This window comes from Triturus cristatus, chromosome 8 (genome assembly GCF_964204655.1).
Source record: "Triturus cristatus chromosome 8, aTriCri1.1, whole genome shotgun sequence".
Taxonomy (NCBI): domain Eukaryota; kingdom Metazoa; phylum Chordata; class Amphibia; order Caudata; family Salamandridae; genus Triturus; species Triturus cristatus.
In genome coordinates this window covers 176,543,751-176,560,936 of record NC_140591.1, presented here as the reverse complement: position 1 = coordinate 176,560,936, position 17,186 = coordinate 176,543,751, and positions in this window count along the sequence as shown.

Sequence of the window (17,186 nt, the reverse complement as noted above, 5' to 3'; positions counted from 1 at the left end):
CCCAGACACTTATACACCAACTCATTCTTCAATACAACTTCGCATTAACATATATAAAATATATTTAAAGTTTACAAAAACACACATTCACTTGATGATGTCATCAGTGGTCATTTGAGATGTCATCAGTGATGTCATCAGTCATGTCACTGACCATGTCATGAGTGATGTAATATGTGACTTCATTAGCAGTGCATTGCTGGGGCGCGAGTTATAGTTAGCTCTACTAACTATAACGTCCGAATTTCTATGGTTTTGTACGAGTGAAATGTGCAACTAACTATAACGTCCCTGAAACCTATGGTTTTTTCAGTGAATTTCAAAGGTTTTTTAAATGTTAATTTGTAACTATAACGTCCCTGAAACCTATGTTTTTTTTAGTGAATATATATATATATTTATATATATATATATATATATATATATATATATATATATATATATATATATATATATATATATATATATATATATATATATATATATATATATTCACTTAAAAAACAATAGGTTTCACACATGTTATAGTTAGCTGGACATTTCCCTCGGAAAAAACCAATGAAATTCCCCCGTTATAGATAGTGCAGGCAACTATAACTCACGCGACCGCAATCCTCTGCTGATGACATCAGATATTACATCACTGATGACATATGTGTCTTTCTGAAAAAAAAATATTTGTAATATATGTATAGCTAAAAATTAATGGAAGAAGACATGGGTAAATAGGTGTCTAAATACAGTGATGTAATATCTGACGTCATCAGCAGAGGATTGCGGTCGCGTGAGTTATAGTTGCCTGCACTAACTATAACGGGGGAATTTCAATGGTTTTTCACGAGTGGACATTTCACTCGTGAAAAACCATTGAAATTCCCCCGTTATAGTTAGTGCAGGCAACTATAACTCACGCAATCGCAATCCTCTGCTGATGACGTCAGATATTACATCACTGTATTTAGACACTTATTTACCCATGTCTTCTTCCATTAATTTTTAGCTATACATATATTACAAATACATAAACAAAGTAGGTCGCACACTGCTCGTCATACCAGCAAATAGCCCCATAGAACTCTGGATAATGTAGTAGCAACGGTGAGTACGCCTATGCCACGAGTATGTCACTATAATGCCATCCCTGGACACGTGTTTCGAGGTAATTGCCTCTCGTCAGCAGGGAGCAGGTAGGTATGTGGGGTGCCAAGTAGACTGCCAAAATATTAAGGGTAAAATACCTCTCACGGCGCGCAGGTGCGGAACCAAGGCTCGTCAGCCCAAATCGCTCGAGGGAGCTTAAATACATAAACAAAGTAGGTCGCACACTGCTCGTCATACCAGCAAATAGCCCCATAGAACTCTGGATAATGTAGTAGCAACGGTGAGTACGCCTATGCCACGAGTATGTCACTATAATGCCATCCCTGGACACGTGTTTCGAGGTAATTGCCTCTCGTCAGCAGGGAGCAGGTAGGCATGTGGGGTGCCAAGTAGACTGCCAAAATATTAAGGGTAAAATACCTCTCACGGCGCGCAGGTGCGGAACCAAGGCTCGTCAGCCCAAATCGCTCGAGGGAGCTTAAATACATAAACAAAGTAGGTCGCACACTGCTCGTCATACCAGCAAATAGCCCCAGTGTGCGACCAACTTGTGTTCAAATTATTACGGCTCCCGCGAGCTATCGGGCTGACGAGCCCTGGTTCTGCACCTGCGCGCCATGAGAGGTATTTGACCTGTTTTAATTACATTTTGGCAGTCCACTCGGCACCCCTTTACATTGTCCTGCTCCCTGCTGACGAGAGGCAACTACCTCGAAACACGTGTCCAGGGATGGCTAAATGCAACACATACTTTTTTCTTTTTACACATCGTGGCATAGGCGTACCCGCCGTCGCCACTACATTCACCACAGTCCTTTGGGGCAACTTGCTGGTGTGACGAGCAGTGTGCGACCAACTTGTGTTCAAATTATTACGGCTCCCGCGAGCTATCGGGCTGACGAGCCCTGGTTCTGCACCTGCGCGCCATGAGAGGTATTTGACCTGTTTTAATTACATTTTGGCAGTCCACTCGGCACCCCTTTACATTGTCCTGCTCCCTGCTGACGAGAGGCAACTACCTCGAAACACGTGTCCAGGGATGGCTAAATGCAACACATACTTTTTTCTTTTTACACATCGTGGCATAGGCGTACCCGCCGTCGCCACTACATTCACCACAGTCCTTTGGGGCAACTTGCTGGTGTGACGAGCAGTGTGCGACCAACTTGTGTTCAAATTATTACGGCTCCCGCGAGCTATCGGGCTGACGAGCCCTGGTTCTGCACCTGCGCGCCATGAGAGGTATTTGACCTGTTTTAATTACATTTTGGCAGTCCACTCGGCACCCCTTTACATTGTCCTGCTCCCTGCTGACGAGAGGCAACTACCTCGAAACACGTGTCCAGGGATGGCTAAATGCAACACATACTTTTTTCTTTTTACACATCGTGGCATAGGCGTACCCGCCGTCGCCACTACATTCACCACAGTCCTTTGGGGCAACTTGCTGGTGTGACGAGCAGTGTGCGACCAACTTGTGTTCAAATTATTACGGCTCCCGCGAGCTATCGGGCTGACGAGCCCTGGTTCTGCACCTGCGCGCCATGAGAGGTATTTGACCTGTTTTAATTACATTTTGGCAGTCCACTCGGCACCCCTTTACATTGTCCTGCTCCCTGCTGACGAGAGGCAACTACCTCGAAACACGTGTCCAGGGAGGCTAAATGCAACACATACTTTTTTCTTTTTACACATCGTGGCATAGGCGTACCCGCCGTCGCCACTACATTCACCACAGTCCTTTGGGGCAACTTGCTGGTGTGACGAGCAGTGTGCGACCAACTTGTGTTCAAATTATTACGGCTCCCGCGAGCTATCGGGCTGACGAGCCCTGGTTCTGCACCTGCGCGCCATGAGAGGTATTTGACCTGTTTTAATTACATTTTGGCAGTCCACTCGGCACCCCTTTACATTGTCCTGCTCCCTGCTGACGAGAGGCAACTACCTCAAAACACGTGTCCAGGGATGGCTAAATGCAACACATACTTTTTTCTTTTTACACATCGTGGCATAGGCGTACCCGCCGTCGCCACTACATTCACCACAGTCCTTTGGGGCAACTTGCTGGTGTGACGAGCAGTGTGCGACCAACTTGTGTTCAAATTATTACGGCTCCCGCGAGCTATCGGGCTGACGAGCCCTGGTTCTGCACCTGCGCGCCATGAGAGGTATTTGACCTGTTTTAATTACATTTTGGCAGTCCACTCGGCACCCCTTTACATTGTCCTGCTCCCTGCTGACGAGAGGCAATTACCTCGAAACACGTGTCCAGGGATGGCTAAATGCAACACATACTTTTTTCTTTTTACACATCGTGGCATAGGCGTACCCGCCGTCGCTACTACATTCACCACAGTCCTTTGGGGCAACTTGCTGGTGTGACGAGCAGTGTGCGACCAACTTGTGTTCAAATTATTACGGCTCCCGCGAGCTATCGGGCTGACGAGCCCTGGTTCTGCACCTGCGCGCCATGAGAGGTATTTGACCTGTTTTAATTACATTTTGGCAGTCCACTCGGCACCCCTTTACATTGTCCTGCTCCCTGCTGACGAGAGGCAACTACCTCGAAACACGTGTCCAGGGATGGCTAAATGCAACACATACTTTTTTCTTTTTACACATCGTGGCATAGGCGTACCCGCCGTCGCCACTACATTCACCACAGTCCTTTGGGGCAACTTGCTGGTGTGACGAGCAGTGTGCGACCAACTTGTGTTCAAATTATTACGGCTCCCGCGAGCTATCGGGCTGACGAGCCCTGGTTCTGCACCTGCGCGCCATGAGAGGTATTTGACCTGTTTTAATTACATTTTGGCAGTCCACTCGGCACGCCTTTACATTGTCCTGCTCCCTGCTGACGAGAGGCAACTACCTCGAAACACGTGTCCAGGGATGGCTAAATGCAACACATACTTTTTTCTTTTTACACATCGTGGCATAGGCGTACCCGCCGTCGCCACTACATTCACCACAGTCCTTTGGGGCGACTTGCTGGTGTGACGAGCAGTGTGCGACCAACTTGTGTTCAAATTATTACGGCTCCCGCGAGCTATCGGGCTGACGAGCCCTGGTTCTGCACCTGCGCGCCATGAGAGGTATTTGACCTGTTTTAATTACATTTTGGCAGTCCACTCGGCACCCCTTTACATTGTCCTGCTCCCTGCTGACGAGAGGCAACTACCTCGAAACACGTGTCCAGGGATGGCTAAATGCAACACATACTTTTTTCTTTTTACACATCGTGGCATAGGCGTACCCGCCGTCGCCACTACATTCACCACAGTCCTTTGGGGCAACTTGCTGGTGTGACGAGCAGTGTGCGACCAACTTGTGTTCATATATTACAAATATTTGTTTTTCAGAAAGACACATATGTCATCAGTGATGTAATATCTGACGTCATCAGCAGAGGATTGCGGTCGCGTGAGTTATAGTTGCCTGCAGTAACTATAACGGGGGAATTTCATTGGTTTTTTACGAGTGAAATGTCCAGCTAACTATAACATGTGTGAAACCTATGGTTTTTTAAGTGAATTTGCAAGGTTTTTTAAATGCTAATTCGTAACTATAACGTGTGTGAAACCTATGGTTTTTTCAGTGAATTTGTACGGTTTTTTAAATGCTAAGTTATGTTTTTTAAATTTTTTTTTTTCAGGTTTTTCACACAAAACACATTTTTTTTTTTAAATCGCGAGGTGCGCGCACCCTGCCCGCACCGTGCGCTTCGCGCACCGTGCGCGCTCTGTGTGCACTCGGTGCGCTTCGCGTGTGTACATTTTCCAAACCATGAAAGAACCTTTCTGTCACAGGTGGAAGAGCATAGGGCTAAAGCACTTCTACAGGTTGTGATTGCATTTTTTCAGGAACATTGTCCATGTGTTGCGCTGATAAAAATTTGGGGCATCAACAAAGCAAGTGTGTAATTATTTCTCTACCGTAATTACGGAACCTTCAGCCTGTGTTGAAAGTTGAAGGTGCCCTCCATGTTGCTCTGTATTTGCTGATCGAGAGGACCATTAACCATGCATAGCAGCGGCCCGTGCTGGAAGACCGGTGGGGCCGGGTAGGGTGGGGGGATTTCGACAGATGATGACGAGGGAAAATTAATGATTTATTTAATTTTCGCTCGTCATCGTCCATGAAATCCCCCTCTCCCGGCCCCACCGTCCCACTGCTCTTACCTCCATGGGCCGCAGCTGACCGTGCCCACAATAAATTTCTTTTACAAGTCCTGATCAGTCCCTTGGTTAAGTATGGCTGCTTTAGATTAGTTCGTAAGATTTGAGAATATATTCAAAGCATGCCTTTTCTTTTTATGTCAGTCCATTCCTTCAATATAATTTGCACTTGTCTTTTTTAATAGAGCCTTTAAAGCTGGATAGAAACTAAACTAGAGTAATGGACTGGAGATTATTTAAGATCATTGATAGCAGTATGCAAGTAGTTCGACCATGGGTTATTCTTCTGGGTATAAATTACTTGTATCACTGACTTCTGTGTGTCTGGTTTCGCGTTTAAAATTTGATAATGGTATTTGATGCAAGACGATTTGCACTCCAAGGTCTGTCTGTGGAGATCACATTCGAATTCAATCTGCACTTGTGATATGTGGTAAGTGGAAAATACATGTGTATGTAATACACTGTAATCTGTCAAGCAGCTGTACTAATTTTGAGGAAAAAGCAAGGTGGCCGTAAGCAAATGTTGACATTAGCTTTATTTTAGTTACTCTTAGTATTGCCTCAGCAGATGCACTATATAGCTGTGAGTCGAGCTTACATAAATCAGATGTCTTTATATTGCTCATAAAAGCGGTCAGAGTACCTGTACCAGTCAGCCATACTCTCAGGTTTTCACTTTCAGCTTATTAAGCGAAATAAACTTGCGTAGTGTGTCCAGAAAGCGTTGCATTCCAATTTTTGTATAATCAAGTATAACCAAGTCACCTGCATACTGAATAAGCTGAATTGTGTGTGAGCCAAGCTGTGGAGGAAAATAATTTGCTTTCAATATAGCGCTCCCAAGGTCTGCAACATAGAAATTGACTTCTGCACAGATCACACTGAATGTGCTCTGACTCCTGAGACAAGTACAAACTGGCTAATCTTTGTTTAGCATATTTAATTCTCTTGTAAGGCCATAGTACATGCTGTAGCAACTGCACCCCTGGCATGGAATGTTAAGGGTCACCTATAGACTGCAGCACTTGTTGTGCCATCCACTATTGTGACAATGAAAACATGGCTTCAGGCATTGTCAGTGAAATTGCTCTCCCACCCTCGCAGCTCCACCATCAAGTGAGGCCCTCCTGAGCCCCTGCACTCTCGAGTGTTGGTGTTCGAGGCACTCCTCCACCGGCAGGCTATACCTGCGCCTCATCCCTGGTGGTCCAGTGGACCTCTCACTCTTTCTCTCGCTCTGTTTTTTTGCTTGCTTTTTCCTTTCACCTCTTTCCTTTCACCTTTGTTTTTCACCCTTTTACTGTCACTCTCTTTCTATCACTTTCCATCCTCCTTTTTACTTTTACTCTGTTTTCACTCTACTCTTTATTCTGTGCACCCCTATTCCGTTTTTTCACCACCGCTGCTACCCCCGCGGCCCCTCCTCCCAGCGCAACCAGCCCAAGCCAGATTCCCCTCCCCGCTTCCGCCTCCCAGCTGTCCTGCCCTCCCTGACCCCTACTGAATGGTGGCCGCTGCGTGGGCGCGCCATTGGCACGCCAAAGGCGAGCCCGTTTGCGCGCGTCCGTGACCATCTAGAACACCGCCGCCAGACTAATCCTCAACCTGCCACAACACTGCCACATCACCCAGCACCTGCGCACACTCCACTGGCTCCCCATCGAGGCAAGAATCACCTTCAAGATTCTCACTCACGCACACAAAGCCCTCCACAACACCGGACCAGCATACCTGAATAGCCGACTCACATTCCATGCACCCCAAAGGACCCTACGATCAGTCCAGGACCTCAAAACATGGCTCTTCGATAGACCTCCTCCTTGAAGGACAGGACCCAGTGCCTCCCCCCTGCAGCACCTTGAGACCCTTACAGTTGAGTAGTTGCACTCAACAAACCCATGATTGATTGACCATTGCAGTTTAAACTTGCAGGGTGACCTTATTGAAACAACCATTTTGATATGAGAAAACCTCCCATTGAAATATTAATATGTCACCCCTATACAGGATTTATAACACACAAGGTAGGGTGTATAGTATTTCATAGTGGACTCAAAATTCCTATTTTCAGTATGACAGGCCTAGATGGCCTTTGTAGAATAAAATACTAATACTGCTAATTCTGGAAAGGTACCAGCTAGAAAAATAATTAAGCCACCATTTCTAACAGTTATTAAAATCCAATTCAATTGTGAATTCGGACTCATAATACATATTAAGGAAAAGTAGCTTTTAGAAATTACCTGAGCTTTCAGGAGCTTCATTTGCATTAGTTCTCCAACTACTCCCAGCCAGTGCTCAGCCTTGATTGAGGTGTGAAATTCCTCATAGGAGCACGAAATATTCAGACCTGAATGGGCAGAGATGACTCACCCTAACACAATAGAGTATGCAAGGTTGGGGTTGTGCCCCTCCTATTAACACTTCAGTTTCGAATCCTGCATGAGAGGTCTTTTAGCAGCACGTGTAAATGTTTTGCGCCCTTCAAAGGGAGAAAACAGGTTGCTACGACAAATCCTGTGTATCACTTGTCTGATTGCTAATATACTCGGCTTTTGTTCTACCAGACGTCTGTCTCTAGGTTTGTTGTGGGTAGAGTGCCTGCTTCAAACTGGAATTTAGTGTTAGATATGGAACTTATCTAGAATAACTATTGTATACTCTTCGAATACACAACCAGCCTTCAAAGTCAAAGTTAAGTTTGGCCAAAGAATTTTGCCACCATGAAAATGCCCTGACACATGGAATTTTAGGCTTGCTTGGTGAAAAGCAAACAGGAAATACTACAAAAGTAGGTATGTCAGTGCCTGGGAACCTTATTTATTTATTTATTTAGTGTTCTGTATAGTACAAACTTGACCCTGTAGGGTATCAGAGCGCTTCACAGTTCAGAACAAGGTAACTTTTCCGGTACAGAGTCCTGTTTAGCATTTAATATATTTCAGTCCAGTTCAAAGTTGACACATCTATTTCTTTTGATAACTGCTTTAGTACGTACGCAGGCTGTAAGATTAGAGGGACCTCAAGGGAACAATTCTTGTGTCCTTGAGCGAGAGTATTTGGGCGAGCCATGTGCAGATGCTCTGTAATGCTTACGGTAGGAATTTACTCATTAAGAAGATCTTGGTTTCTTTCTTGAATCTTGCGTGGTTGGTTAGCCTTCTGATGTCTGGAGGTAGGGAGTTCCATATTCTCGGTGCGGCACCTGATGTTCAGAGAGGAACTAAGATTGTTTTATGGTGGCCCCACCCACAGGCTTGTGAACCGTTCAAAGCTGGACCCTCACTGTCATGTCCCATGTCAAGGCGGAAGTCCATCTACTTCCTCCTATCAGGGCTGATCAGACACGCAACACTAGTACCGCTTCTTAGTGGGGGTCTTAGTGGGCGTCATTTCCCTTCACTGACAGTATCTCAGCCCCCGAACCGTTTTTAGCTTCCCCTAGTTCAATGCCGGTCATATTCCAGAAGTAATGGAATATCCTGCTGCGTATTGAAATATTTATTGTTTCACTGAACCATCATCATGCCTCAATGCTGTTGAGATGGATCACCCAGTATTCAGTTAGCAATGATATTTCTCCAGAGAGATTTGCTGAAATTCAAACAAGTTTAGCAAATCTTGGCTGCCTTCTAGGGCACTGTAGGTGTTTAAAACATGCCCAAACTGACACACATGCTTTGCCTCAAGGTCTTCAAAGAAGAAGGTTCTTCGCTCCTCTGCACTTACCAACAAGGATCAAGAGATGCCTCTGCCATGTCGATGAGTGAGATTGCTTTGTTGTTCCCTGTTTCTAATCTAGTGTTCATCTTCCGGTATTCAACTTCTGAGTAACATACAGATGGAGTACCCAGTATTCAGTGAGGAATGATATTTCTCCAGAGAGGTTTGCTGAAGTCTCGCAAGAGCTCGGCAAATCTCGGCGGCCATCTTGGGTGCTGTCAGTGTTTAACCTGCGCCATGGCAGACTCACATGCTTCGCCTCAAGGTCTTCAAACAAGACGGTTCTTTGCTCATTTGTACTTACCTACAAGGATCCAGCGATGCCCCTGCTTTGTCTTCGAGTCTGATTACTTTGTTGTTCCCTGTCTCCAGGGCAGTCTTCGTCTTCCGATATGCAACTTCTGAACAACGTACAAAGAAAAGAAAGAAACAGTAGGCGCATCCATCTCCAACAGGAGCTCGCAAATAACGTACAAATTTAATTACAATATACACATAGCAATATGTTAAGAAAAGCAAGAGCCAAGAAAAAACACAACCATAGACATTTGCACAAGAGACCTCGCCAGTTTTGTAATTGGAAATTAGAACCATCGAAACACTTGTTACAAGTGAAGAACGAAGAGACAATAAAAATACGGAACCTTCCCCCCCATAAGGGAAGTTGGAACACAGTATGTTAAAGTTTTTATGTAAGTTGATAAACCAAGCATATGTTGGAATTAATTTGTTGTGAAATAGATTGTTTTAAACTAGATACACTTATAAGACATGGTTGCCTTGTAGGTGGTCAGTAAACCTGCATCCTACAGAACACTCAGAGAAGATCATCTGATGTCTTTCAAATTCCACTCAAGTGCCACCCCATACTCCAGAGTTGGCTGACTGCAGGTAGACACAGCAAGAAATCCTTCGTAAGGTAGATAACAATGTTATACCTGAAAAAACAACACACTAATAAGGACTTTATTTGCAAGTTTCAACAACAGCTCACTTGGGGACCAAACTAGACCAGCGCTTCAAGAAATAGGACTGTCTTTTCTAGTCCAGAACATCTTCCTTGTTGTCTGAACCATTCACAAGTAATAAAGGTAGGGTATAAAGAGATGGGTCCAGATCACCGCAGGAAAGTCATAGTGTGGGCTTAGGAGGTGCATTGTTTAATATGACACTCACCCTGCCGTCCTCAAAGAGTCTGCATTTTCAAAGGGATATTAGGTGGACTGAACCTGCTGCACTTGGCATCTGTGAGCTGTTAGAAGATCCAGAGGAGCTTGGACCTCCGTTCTACTTGAAATCCAAGGACAGAAAGATCTGTAAAGATCATAATGATGATCACATGGGGGGGCACAAGGATCATAAAAAAGTTGAAGAAGACATTCCTGTGAAGTATCCCAGATGAATAGTGACAACAAGACCTGGACTGGACTTTGCTCTTCCCCTCTGCCTGCCACCCTGAGAGCCTCTAAGTGCTCCCCTCAGGTCCAGAGGATCCTGGAAGGGTACTCGTGGTTGTTTGGGCACTAAAATAAGTCTGGGAAAGTTTTCAAAACCTATTCTCCAGATATTCAGGGTACCGACTGCAAAGATTTATGAATGGCAGCTCAACAGCATCAGGCTGAATTTCACGTTTGTCCCACAAAAAGAAGAGTTTTGCATTAAAAACCCCTGAAAGAATACCTTTACAGGCGGGGACTTAGAAACCTTTTTTGAATGTCCCTACTTCCAGGCCCTACTGGGGCCAGTCTGCTTGGTGTATCTGACTGCACTCATTTGCAGTTATCCTCAAAGTGCACCATGTCCCGGTTTGCCAGATCATTGGTTCCTATTGACGCTCTATACTTTTTGGTGCTATTTTCACTTAAATCTTTAAAAAATCATATTTCCAGTTCTCCTTATTTGGTTTTGTCCGTTTGGGTTCATATTGTTTATCAATTGTGAATATAGTTTTTACAAAATAGAATGGGGTTTTCATTATGTTGTGTTTTTTCGACTTTTAACTGTTACTGTGGTTTCTTCATTTAAGCCTGCCTGCTTTGTGCCACAGCTACCAGGGATTGAAATCAGGTTTACATTACTAAACCATTTGACTGGACCTAGCAAGATAGTGACATTATTACTTGTGGTGTACCACTGACTAGACTCTAATCATTCATGGATGGTGAAAACAATTCAGCAAAGTATCTCCTCCAAACTCAGCTCTTACATATATGAGAATCAACTGCTAGCCGATCATCAGTTCAGTTTCAGATTGGGTTTCAGCACAGAAACAGAGACTGTAATGATGTCAACTGCACCATAGAAAAAAAGAGAATCTTGCTTAACCATCTTATCTGATATGCAGGCAGCTTTTTGACACAAGAAATTGCCATCTTCGTCTCCACCTGCAACCAGAGCCTGCAATTTGTGCTGCAAATGGAACATAAGTGTTGTAAGAACGTCATCTCGGGAATCTTGCATTGCAAGAATAAGGCAAAATTAATAAAAGTACGTGATATTACTCTGGCATGAAAGAAATTCCACCCAAACCTAAATGTCACTGGTACTCGTCTACACCCAATCGCTTTAAAATGCTCAATCATTAATCAAGCGTAGTACTGTTGCATTTTGAACATTTCGTTGTACAATAGAGATTATGCTTTCTCTACAGTGGTGGAAAAGAAAATTCTACCCGATTCACAAAGATACACTTAGACCTGAAGTCTAAGTTGAGACCTAAGGTCAAAGGGCTCAATTCACAAAGGTGAACTTAGACTTCAGGTCTAAGTTTACTTTTGTGAATTGGACCCTCTTTGTTATTCTTTTAGGCTTTTTGATTCTGTTGGGATCTATCAATAAAGTAATTCCACACTGCTAAAAGCTCTGAATGAATTGTTGCGCTTTTTATCCGTGGTCTGCAGTCTCACTCCTAATGCACGCTTTCCCAGTCAGATTTATAGGTTTTGTTAGTGTGTCCAGCTGCAACACTATTTTTCATGGAATGCAGTTAGACAGAAACCAATGAATATAACCTTGGGGCAGTAGTGTTGTGGTTCTTCCAGAATGAGTTTCAGTGTGCCAGAGGTCAGTGTGGTAGTTCTAGTTTCTCTGTGAACCTGATAATGAACCTCCTATAATTGCCCCTTTTCTTTTTTTACCGATTTAAAAACAAAAATTGTATTTGAGTGTTTGAAAATGTTTTCTACATCTTTAAAATTGACTTTGATAACTTACATTTCTAAAATATATCCTTTTTGTGTCTTAGCATGGCATGAGATATTATTTTCACAAACTGCCAACCATTTTTCCAGTACCACAAACATTTAAATATATAGGATCCACAAATCTTGCGTTTCAACCTGTCTTTTTCAGGATGACCTCTCTCTCATTTCCATGTCGGAAAGGCCGGCATGGAAACCCTGCCGGAAACCATGCATCGTAATCCAGACGGCGTAAACCACCGTCCATATGGATTACGGGCCGGTTCCAAAGCCAGACGAAATGTTACAATTCACACCGGCTGATTATGATACGTAAAGCCTCACGACCAACATCGTAATCGGCCCCAAAGTGTACAGGACTGAATAAAATCAGTTGTCTCAAAGATGACATCATAAGATCATAGCTATTACAAGCCAAATGTGCTTATCCTGATTTTTGTGTTTATTCATAGTATGACAGTGCCTGCAAGAGAAAGCTGCACCAGCAAGGACACTTGTAGACAATATGTGCACTTTTTGAAATATCACTGAATTTCCCAAGTCTGAAAATTGCCCCTTTTTATGTGGTCATCCCCATTTGTTTTGCTGAATTTCTTTGCTGGTCTTTACACTTTGCACACTGGGTCACTGATGCACAGAGCAAGTACAATTCTTTATTGCTTCAATTATTTGGAATTGTTACAATAAATACATACACCACAATAATATCCATCAATTAAAACCATAGAAACGACATTAGTATTATTATCCTAGTACATTTTACAGCTATCAGATCTGCAATATTTTCATTTCTTGCTAATCATATTTATAAATTTTCCAAACCATGCAAGTTCCATCACAGGTAGAAAAGAATAGGGCTACAGCACTTCTACAGGTAGTGATTCCGCTTTTCAGGAACATTGTCCGAACTAAAGTGCTATGTGCGGAATAGAATTTGGGGCAGCAACAAAGCAAGTGCGTAATTGATTTGTTACCATAATTATAGAACCTGCAGCCCATGTTGAGAGTTGGAGGTGTCCTCCATGTTGCTCTGTCTTCGCTGATCGGAAGGACCATTGACCAGGCACACAAAGTATTTCTTCTACAAGCCTTGCTCAGTCCCTTGGTTAAGTATGGGTCCTTTTGATTAGTTTTGTAGGATTTGATAACATATTCAAAGCATGCCTTTTCTTTTATATTGGTCAATTCTCTTGATATAAGATGAACTTGTTTTTTTAGTATAGATTTTAAGGCTGGATAGGAACTTAAACTAGAGTAATGGATCTCAAATTGTTTAAGATAGTTTTTCTCCTTTCACCAAGGAAAAGATTATCAGTTTCATTAACCTCATTAAAGCTGGACCTCCATCAGATCCTTGTTCATCACAGGTTCTTAATCAGGTACTATTGAATGAAATACTGATCACAGGGCAATTTCCGAATATATGGAAAGAGGCATCTATCCTTCCACTGGTGAAAAATAACACCTTGGACCCAATGAAGGTGGAAAGCTATAGGCCAATATCCCACCTACCTTTCCCTGCTAAAATACTAGAGAATGCAATGAACAACGAGATGCTAGCTTTTTTGGATGCTAACTTTCTGCTCAACTCCTCACAGTACAGCTTCAAAGCAAATCATTGCACTGAATGGGCCTTGGTATCAGCCTCAAAGGAATTAAGAACGGTAATCAACAAGGTTGGTAAAGCGGCCTTGATTCTATTGGATCTATCTGACACTTTTGATGCAGTTCACCATTCACTCCTCATAAAGCGGCTCCATTTGCAAGGCTTTAGAAACTCGGCATTGAACTTGTTGAGCTCATTTCTGAGTAAGTGACAACAGCGGGTGGAGATGGGGGATGTAAGTTCTTCACCTTTCTCCCTACCCTGTGGTGTTCCCCAGGGGTCGTCCCTCAGCCACACAACATTAAATATCTACGTTAGCCCCCTTATTACCTTTATTCACAGCAATGACTTAACTGAGTTTTCCTACGCCGATTACACTCAGATAGTGGTATCTATTTCATCGGACATAAACAAGGAGGCAAGAAACTTCTGTAATTGAATGTCTCAAGTTGCACTTTGGATGCAAAATAATTGTCTGAAAACTGAATTCAGATAAAACATAGGTGCTGCTTTTCAGAAAAGAGACCACTTTCTGCAATGACTCATGGTGGCCGTTGATTGTAGGCATATTACCAGTACCGGTCCAGAAAGAAGAAATTTAGCAGTCATTTTTTACACAAAATGATCCTTTTCTGAACAAATAAACTCGATCACTTCTTCAGGCTTTTTTGTGCTGAAGGTCTTGAAAAAAATCTTTCCGTTTATTCCCTTTGACTTGCAAAAAACAGTAATAACAGCTCTTATTTTCTCGAAGTTGGATTACTGGAATGGCCTGTATTTAGGCGCTCATAAATATGTGGTGAAGAAATTACAGTCTTTACAAAATGCAGCGGCGAGACTGCTGCTGAAATTCTCAAGTTTTCACCCATATCCCAATCGCGGCAGGGTCTTCACTGGCTTCCAGTCAGAAAAATGATTGTTTTTAAGGTTATGTGCATGGTCCCTAAGGCCCTTCATCGTGCAGGTCCAAAGTACTTTCAGGAACGGTTCTTCTGGTACATGCTGAGCAGAAATTTTCGATCTAGCTCCTGACGACCCGTCATCGTTCCTAGATCAAACAAAACAAGATGGGGAGGTAGAGCATTTTCCACTTGTGAAGGAAAATGGTGGAACTCACTGCCTCCTAGTCTATGTTGTCAACTTTCCCTGATGCAATTTAGGAAGCAACTGAAGATTTGACTGTCTACCAAAGCCGTGGACTAAGCTGTTGTTAGAGTTAATTGCGTTTTGGCGTCTGACTGGTTTTTGTTGTCCTTCCTTTAGCGCTAAGACACTTCAGGGTAACTGTGCGTGTTACAAAATCCTTTCATTCATTGATTCAAGATCTTTGATAGCAGTATGCAAGTAGTTCGACCATGGGTTATTCTTCTGGATATAAATTATTTGCATCACTGACTTCAGTGTGTCTAGTTCCGCATTTAAAACTTGATAATGGTACTTGATGCTAGACGATTCACACTCCAAGGTCTGTCTATAGAGACCGAACTCGAATCCAATCTGCACTTGTAAGGTGTATTGTGGTAAGTGGAAAATAAGTGTGCATGTAATACACTGTAATCTGTCAAGCAGCCGTGCTAATTTTGAGGGAAAAGCTAGGTGGCCGTAAGCAACTGTTGGAATTAGCTTTGTTTTAGTTACAGATGGACTTTATAGCTGTGAGTCAAACTTACACAAAGCAATCGTCTGCTTACTGGCTTTCTTGTTTAAGTTGTTAATAAGTACCTGTACCAGTCAGCCATATTCCCAGGTACTCATAACTTGGTGTATACTCTATCTTTAAATGTCCTAGTCTCCAGTGCTGGCTAGGATTATTCCTTACTTTTGCAGATGCCATCTCCTTTGTTTTTCCTGTGTTCACTTTCAGTTTATTAAGTGAATTATACTTGTGTAGTGTGTCCAGAAAGCGTTGCTTTCCAGTTTTTGTATAATCAAGTATAACCAAGTTGTGTGCATACTCAATAAACTGAACTGTTTGTGGGCCAAGCAGTGGAGGAAAATAATTTGCTTTCAATATAGTGCTCCCAAGGTCTGCGGCATAGAGACTGACTGCTGTGCGGGTCACACCGAATGTGCTCTGACTCCTGAGACATGTACAAATTGGCTAATCCCTGATTAGCATATTTAATTCTCATATAAGGCCATACTGTTGCAACTGCACCCCTGGCATGGAAAGCTAAGGATCACCTATGGACTGCAGCACTAGTTGTGCCATCCACTAGTGTGACAAGGAAAACAGGACTTCAGGCATACCATTACAGCCTGACTGGTGCAGTTTAAACCTGCAGGTTGACCTATTGAAACAACCCTTTTGACATGAAAAAACCTCCCTTTTAAATATTTATATGTCACCCCTTACAGGCTTTATGACACGCAAGGCGTATGGTATTTCATAGTAGGACATGTAGAAAATAAATATTAAAATGGCCCTACAGTGACAAGGTCTAAAATATCTATTCTCACTATGGCAGGCCTAGCTGTCCTATGCAGAAACATAGGCTGCAGAATAGAATACTAAAACTGCTAACTGTAGAAAGGTACCAGCTAGAAAAATTATTAAACCACCAGACTTCTACTAAATATAAGGGAAAAGTAACTTTTAGAAATTACCAATTACCTGTCTGAGCTTTCAGGAGCTTAATTTGCATTAGTTCTCCAACTACTCCCAGACAGTGCTCAGCCTTGATTCATGTGTGAAATTCCTCAGAGGAGCATGCAATAGGAAGAACTGAATGAGCAGAGATGACTCATCGTAACACAATAGAGTATTCAGGGTTGGGGTTGTGCCCCTCCTATTGACACCCCAGTTTCAAATCCTGCATGATAGGTCTGTCAGAAGCACATGCAAACATTTTGCGCCCTTCAAAGGGAGAAAACAGACTGCCTTGACAAATCCTGTGTATCGTTTGCCTGATTTTTGCTATACTCTGCTTTTGTTCTACCAGACATCTGTCTCTGGGTTTGTTGGGGGTAGAGTGCCTGCTTCAAACTGGGGCTATGGGGACTATGCTAGAATAACTATTGTACACTCTTCACCCTAGCCTTCAAAGCCAAAGTTAAGTGTGACCAAAGACTTTTGCCACCTTGGAAATGCACTGACACATGTCAGTGCCTGGGAACCTTAATGCTGTTTTTCAGAGAGGAACTAGTGTCTTACGCACAGGCTGGTGAACCCTACAAATCTGGACCCTCACAGTCATCTCCCATGTCACTTGGGCAGTCCATCTACCTCCTTCTATCAGGGCTCACCAGACATGCATCACTTTTCCTGCTCCTTAGTGGGGGGTTTAGTGGGAGTCATTTCCCATCACTAACAATCTCTCAGCCCCACCCATTTTTAGCCTTCTCTAGTTCAATGCCAGTCATAGTCCAGAAGTA